This window comes from Morus notabilis, unplaced genomic scaffold (assembly GCF_000414095.1).
Source record: "Morus notabilis unplaced genomic scaffold, ASM41409v2 Scaffold751, whole genome shotgun sequence".
In the NCBI taxonomy this organism is placed as follows: Eukaryota; Viridiplantae; Streptophyta; class Magnoliopsida; order Rosales; family Moraceae; genus Morus; species Morus notabilis.
The window spans coordinates 141,585-148,949 of record NW_010366875.1 but is presented as its reverse complement, the minus strand read 5'-3'; positions in this window follow the sequence as shown (position 1 = coordinate 148,949).

Below are 7,365 nucleotides of genomic sequence, written 5' to 3'. Positions count from 1 at the left end.
TATTACATTTTATTTATTATATTGATAGATAAAATATTAGTGTTATTATAGCACAATGGTAAGTTTGTCAACATGAAAATATTCATGTTCCATTTTAGAGAATTCTTAAAATTACAACTAAACAAATGAATCAATTTTCTTTTCCATTCCATTCCCATTACCATTCTCATTACCATTCCCGTTACCATTCCCCCACTATAACCAAACGCACCCTTAGGGTGTGTTTGGTTGGGGGGAATGGAAAGGAATGAAAAGAAATCAACTTTCATTCTTAAGTTTGGTTGATTTTAAGAAAAGAAATGACCATTCAAAATGGAATAACTTTTCTATCAAATGAGTGAATCATCATTCATTCCTCATATGAGAAGAATGCCCATTCCAAACTCTTTTAATTTTCTTTTCCATCAATACCATCAAATATTATAATATTAATATTTATAATCTAGTTAATATTATATCTTATAACATATAATATAATATATTATAATTATATACATATATTATAATATATCATATTTAATATTATAATAATATCTTATTATATTTTGTTGTCCCGAATAAGGCTACCCAAGAGGGGGGTGAATTAGATTTTGAATATTTTTTGAGAGTTTATACGATTATTCGAAGATTAAAACTAAATATAGACAATTAATTGAACAAGGTACTTTTATCAAACACTTGGTGTACAGAAAATTATGTAAGTTAATGCAATAGCACAACCACTTGATGTACACAGGATGGACCAATCTAATATCATAAAAAGAGTTCAATAAACTTATCACGACGAGTTAAACCAATCAATGTCAGCAATCAAATTTAAAGTGCAGAAATTAAAGAGATAGAGTTAGAAAGATGCAAACGAGATTTATAGTGGTTCGACAAATAAATTTGCCTACATCCACTGTCGCCGAGATATTCCGCCTCTCGACCTCTTTCACTATTCAATCGACTTTCCGGCACGATCACTCCTCTTACAAGAAGGCGAATCTTTCTACCCGAGGCTTCGTCTAACCTCTTACACAATGTTGATTTTCCACGGAGATCGACCAACCAAGTAACCCAATACCAAAGTAATGATTATGAGTAATGAAGCACTTAGTTTTACTCTCCTAACAATGGTTTTACACAATTTGAAATCACTAGGAGATGATGAACTCACACTATCACAAGATAATTCAAGGTAGGCTCAATTATGTGTGAGAGAGTTAAGGATTTAGAGAAGATGATGATTATGTAGACACAATAGAGAACTCTCTTTTTGATTTTTGAAGCTTTGAATTCGTTCTCTGTTTTTCACAAAATCTACTCTTGAGAAAAATGACTTTTCTCTATTTGACCTCTCTTGCCAACGGTCATATTTTTGCCCGTTTACCCAGTACCGGTCGACCGGAGCGGTTGACCGGTTGAGACAAATTTGAATTCATGCTGTTCAACATTCTTATTGAGTGTCTGTTGAACAGAACCGGTCGACCGGAGCGGTTGACCGGTTGAGGCATCACCGGTCGACCGATGCATTTTGCATTCTCTGTCACCAGACAACGTAGGTCGACCGATTGACACTTAATTTGCCTCAAATCTTCACATTTGTACTTTTAGGCCAAATGTCATTATGCACTAAGTTTAGTCTCATTTTTAAAGAATAATGTGAGTGTGTGCATGAGCCTAAACAAGAATTAATCATGATAGTATGAAGTCAAAATCAAATACAAGACTAAGGAGATATTAAAAAGCTATTAGTATTTGTCCAGCTTGATTTTGTTTGCTTGCTCTTGATCTTTGGTATTTTAGCACTTCAAGCCTTGAATTCTTTCTTCAATTTGCATTTGTCAATCTTGAATGTATTTGCATTGTATTCCGCAAAATGCTTCTTGAGTTGATTTATAACATTAGTTACGCTAAATACACAACTCAAAATAGAATCATTAGAAACATAATACATTGTGTTTATGATCATCAAAACATGAGAATATTCAACCTTGGGCCAACAATCTCCCCCTTTTTGATGATGACAAACACTTGATTTGCTAAGATAATATAAGCAATTACATTGTTCTTCTTTACAAGTGTTATGTCTTCCCCTTATTTAATCACTTGATACTTACTTGAAAATATTCTCCCCCTTAATCTATTAAGCCATTAGAGAGAATGCCTCAATTGATCATTTTTATGTTTCCTTTCCCCCTCAAGTGACAATGGACTAAACAACAAATAGGAATATCAAGTGACAATAGGCAATAACACTTGATACCTATAGACAATAACCCCATCTCCCCCTTTTGTCATCAACAAAAAAAAAACATATCAAGTCATAACAATGTAATCACCAAATAAGTTACATTAGTCATTAGTAATGAAGTAACCATCAAAAGACATAGTGAAACATTAATCATTTATCTAAGAAGGAGGAGGCCCTTGAAAATTGATACGACGAAGTTGTTCGAGAAATTGTGCTTGCGTATCGGCGATTTCTTGATGATGGACTTGAAAGTCGTTTCGGAGATTAGAGATGCTTGAGTCGACAAATGAGTAGAGACTTTGGATGCCGGTGTTTAGTTACGTTCGAAGCTCATCATGACTTGTACAAAGGGACTCAATCCGTCCATGGAGGTGATTGAATGCATCGTCATTGAACCGAGTTGAACTGCCTCCAATCTCTTCTTCGCCTCCTTCGTTTTCAACTTTGGCCTTTTTCTTCGGAATCCACCTTCCATTCTCAAACTTGTAGCCCATGAGTTTGATCGTGGTTTTATTGTAATCAGATTTGGGTGGAATAACGTCAGTTTCGTCATCAAGATCCACGTTGAAATGACGAAAAATCTTTGTTAGCACCATATCATAAGGAAGACTCGGATCCCTAGCCAAATTATTGCCCTCCACCATCTTGTGAAGGATCAAATAGGGAAGGTTTGTCCGTTCACTTTGGAGAAGGCAGAACATCAGATAAAGATCGGTGAATGAAACCTCATCCCTATGCCCTCCTCTAGGAGTGATATTGTTTGAAATAATGTGGTGGATGACTCTACTCCTAAGGGGTAGTTCATTGGCTTTTGGCTTTGGGGGTAGAGGCTCAATCTCGTCTCGCTCCATTGAGTTGAGGTCTTGTCCATAATAATCCTTGACATTGTTTCCCCATGATAAGCCCCCAAGAGTCACAAGTATGCATACATTTTCCCACATTCGGAATCCTAAAAATGTTTGAGATTACCTCTCTATCAAGTTTTATGCGTTGTCCCTTGAGAGTGCATGATATTTGGACATTGGTGTCACAAGTAGTGTATTCCATATGGGCATAAAAGGCTTTTACTAACCTAGGGTAGACTACTTCCTTAACCTCCACAAATGCTTTCGAACCTTGAGTCTTAAACAATCTCTCAATGTTTAACTCTCTAAACTCACTAAAGTCCACAAATCTTCCTTCTACAATGGATTTCTTTTCAAAAAGCTTAAAGGAACGAGAATTAAATTCAGCATTGGATACCTTCTTTCATGGCCCAGAGGAAGTGGATTTCACATTTTTTCCTTTTTCACGTGATGATTGACCCTGTGAAGCCATTGAAGCTATCCGTCGAACACTTTGTGGGTGATTTCCGGATTGGAGTGGATTGGAAGTGAAAGTTGAGAAAGAGTGGAAAGAAATGAGAATGTGAGAGGAAGATCGTTTCTTCAGAGGTTTTGATTATGATTGTAGAGGAAATTTGAAAAGCTTGGATGATTTTGAGGAATGTTGTGGATTGGGGGAGTTGTTGGTTCCTAGGGCTCGAGTTTGAGTTAGAGAGAGTGAGGGAAAAAAAATCTTAGAGCTGATTTTAAAAAACCTGTCACGAACCACCGATCGTCCGATGCGGTCGACCGGTCAAGCTTAACCGGTCGACCGGTTGATTATAACTTCGTTGTCTCCGGTCGACCGGTGTATACAGAAAACGTGAAAAGATAGTTGATTTTGGCAGACAATGCCTAATCAACCAACAACTAAATATAGCATATGTTTCCTCATATACCATCACACAAGCAAAATAACAATATCAATCTATTTTAGCATCAAATCATCTAGTCATAGATCAAATACTTAATTCCTAAGTGATCAAATTTAATTCCGTAGCATCTAATAATCCTAAACCTCTTCTAAGTGAAGTAAATCTTTCAAGGGCTAGAGGCTTGGTAAGGATATCCGTAATTTGATGATTAGTGCTAATGAATTCTAATGTGATATCACCCTTTTGTACATGATCACGCAAGAAATGATGTCTAATTTCTATGTGTTTGGTGCGTGAATGCAAAACTGGATTTTTTGACAAGTTGATTGCACTGGTGTTATCACACATGATAGGCACATGATCATAGCTCAATCCTAGGTCCAGAAGTGTTTGCTTCATCCAAAGGACTTGCGCACAACAGTTGGCTGCCGAGATATATTTGGCTTCCGCGGTTGATAGAGCAACCGAATTTTGCTTCTTACTAAACCAAGAAACTAGTGCAAATCCTAGAAAATGACATGTACCACTTGTGCTTTTCCTATCTATGGTGCAGCCTACCCAATCGGCATCCGAATAACTAAACAAGTCAATGTGTGTGCCCTTTGGATACCATAATCCTAAATTCTTAGTGCCACTAAGATATCTAAAAATTCTTTTTACCGCATTTAGATGAGACTCTTTAGGATTTGATTGATATCTAGCACATAAACAAACACTATACATAATGTCTGGTCTACTTGCGGTTAAGTAAAGTAAGGATCCGATCATACCTCGATATTTCGTTATGTCCACTGCCTTACCATTTACATCCTTGTCTAATTTAATAGATGAGCTCATTGGAGTAGATAGAGGCTTCATGCCTTCAAAGTCAAACTTCTTAAGTAGATCTTTGACATACTTAGCTTGATTGATGAAGATGCCTTCCTTTGTTTGTTTAATTTGAAGACCAAGGAAGAAGTTGAGCTCTCTCATCATACTCATTTCGAACTCAGTATGCATGCACTTTGAAAACTCTTCACAAAGGGAAACATTAGTAGAACCAAAAATAATATCATCAACATAAATTTGTACAATAATTAGATCATCACCCTTTGTTTGTGTAAATAATGTAGTATCAACTTTTCCGATTGAAAATCCATTTTGGAGTAAAAATTTACTAAGTCTATCATACCAAGCTCTAAGAGCTTGCTTTAAACCATATAAAGCCTTTTTCAATTTAAAAACATGATCCGAACACTTGTGATCTTGAAAACCGGGTGGTTGTTCTACATATACTTCTTCTACAATGTATCCATTAAGAAAAGTACTTTAACATCCATTTGATAAAGAGTGAACTCTTTGTGGGATGCAAAGGCTAATAACATTCTAATGGATTCTAATCTAGCAACTGGTGCAAAGGTTTCTTCATAATCGATTCATTCTTCTTGATTGAAACCTTGGGCCACTAGTCTAGCCTTGTTTCTCACAATCACACCGTGCTCATCTCTCTTATTCCTAAAGACCCACTTGGTGCCAATCACGGATTGAGTACTAGGTCTAGGGACTAATTCCCATACATCACTTCTTTCAAATTGATTTAGCTCTTCTTACATCGCTAAAATCCAAAATTCATCATTTTCGGCATCTTTAAAACTTTTTGGTTCAATTTGTGAAAGAAAAGCTAAATTATTCCCAACATTTTTAAGTGATGATCTAGTAACCACTCTTTGTGAGATGTCACCTAAGATTTTATCTTTAGGATGAAAGGTACTATACCTCCATTCCTTCGGTAGTTGATTGCATGTACTATCTTGTTTTGAATCATTAACTTGATCCTCTTGACGTTGTGGTGTGTTGTAAGTTTGAGGTTCTTTCTCTTTGGGATCCATTGCTTCTTTGTCATTCAACTCCATATTGCTCATTTTATGCTCCAAACCTAAATCATCATCATCTAGACTTTTTTTCACAAAGGTGTTAGTTTCATCAAATACGACATGCATGGATTCTTCTATAACTAAAGTTCTTTTATTAAATACTCTATAAGCTTTGCTAGTAGTAGAATAACCAAGAAAAATTCCAACATCGGATTTTGCATCAAATTTTCCAAAGTTGTCTTTAGTGTTTAAAATAAAACATTTGCAACCAAAGACTCTAAAATAACTAATGTTGGGTTTCCTACCCTTCCAAAGCTCATATGGAGTTTTATCCATTTTTGGTCTAATAAGAACTCTATTTACAATGTAACAAGAAGTGTTAACCGCCTCGGCCCAAAAGTATTTTGGTAATCCATTTTCATTTAACATAGACCTAGCCATTTCTTGTAGAATTCTATTTTTCCTTTCAACAACACCATTTTGTTGTGGTGTTCTTGGTGCCGAAAAATTATGTTTATACCCATTCTCATTACAAAGTATTTCAAAAGCATCATTATCAAATTCTCCACCGTGATCACTTTTAATGGTGGTAATTAGATAACCTTGCTCACTTTGAACTCTTTTGCAAAAATATAAAAATGGTTTCAATGCTTCATCTTTAGTTGCTAAAAAGATTACCCATGTATATCTTGAAAAATCATCAACAATGACAAATGCATAATGTTTTCCACCGAGACTCGTTGTTAGCAATTGTAAAGGTCTTGTTGTAGAGATTTCTAAAATAGATTTGAAAGAGGTTCGAACTTGCTTTCCAAATTGACATGCATCGCAAATTTTATCCTTTTGAAAAGGAAGGTTTGGTAATCCTCTAACAACTTCTTTTCTAGAAAGTTTTGAAAGTAGGTGCATGCTAGCATGACCAAGTCTTCTATGCCAAAGCCAAGAATCATCATTTAAAACGGAAAGGCATTGATTTTTATATGATAACTTTTCAATATCTATTGTATAAACATTTTCACTTCTATCACCAATAAACACCACTTCATTATTGCAAACATTTTCAATCAAACATTTTGATGATTCAAAAACAACTCGGTATCCCTTATCGCACAATTGGCTAATACTAAGTAAGTTATGTTTCAAATTATCAACAAGAAATACATTTTCAATTAAGGGAGAGGCACTATTACCGACATCGCCAACTCCAAGAATTTTTCCTTTTGTGTTGTCGCCAAATGTCACACGTCCTCCGTTTTTCCTTGTGAAGTTTTTAAGTAAGGAAAGGTCTCCCGTCATGTGTTTTGAGCATCCGCTATCTAAAAACCACTTGACCTTTTCCTCTCTTGGCTCCTACAAGGCAAAATCAAGTCTTGATTTTTGGTACCCACATGAATTTGGGTCCTTGAGGGTTAGTTCTTGAACCTTGTTTGGTTTCAAAGTATGTGTTCTTTTTAATGGCACATGAGAAAGATGTGTGGCCATTTTGATTGCAATAAGTGCGCACATATTTTGAATCTGATGTTGATGCTTTGACAAAA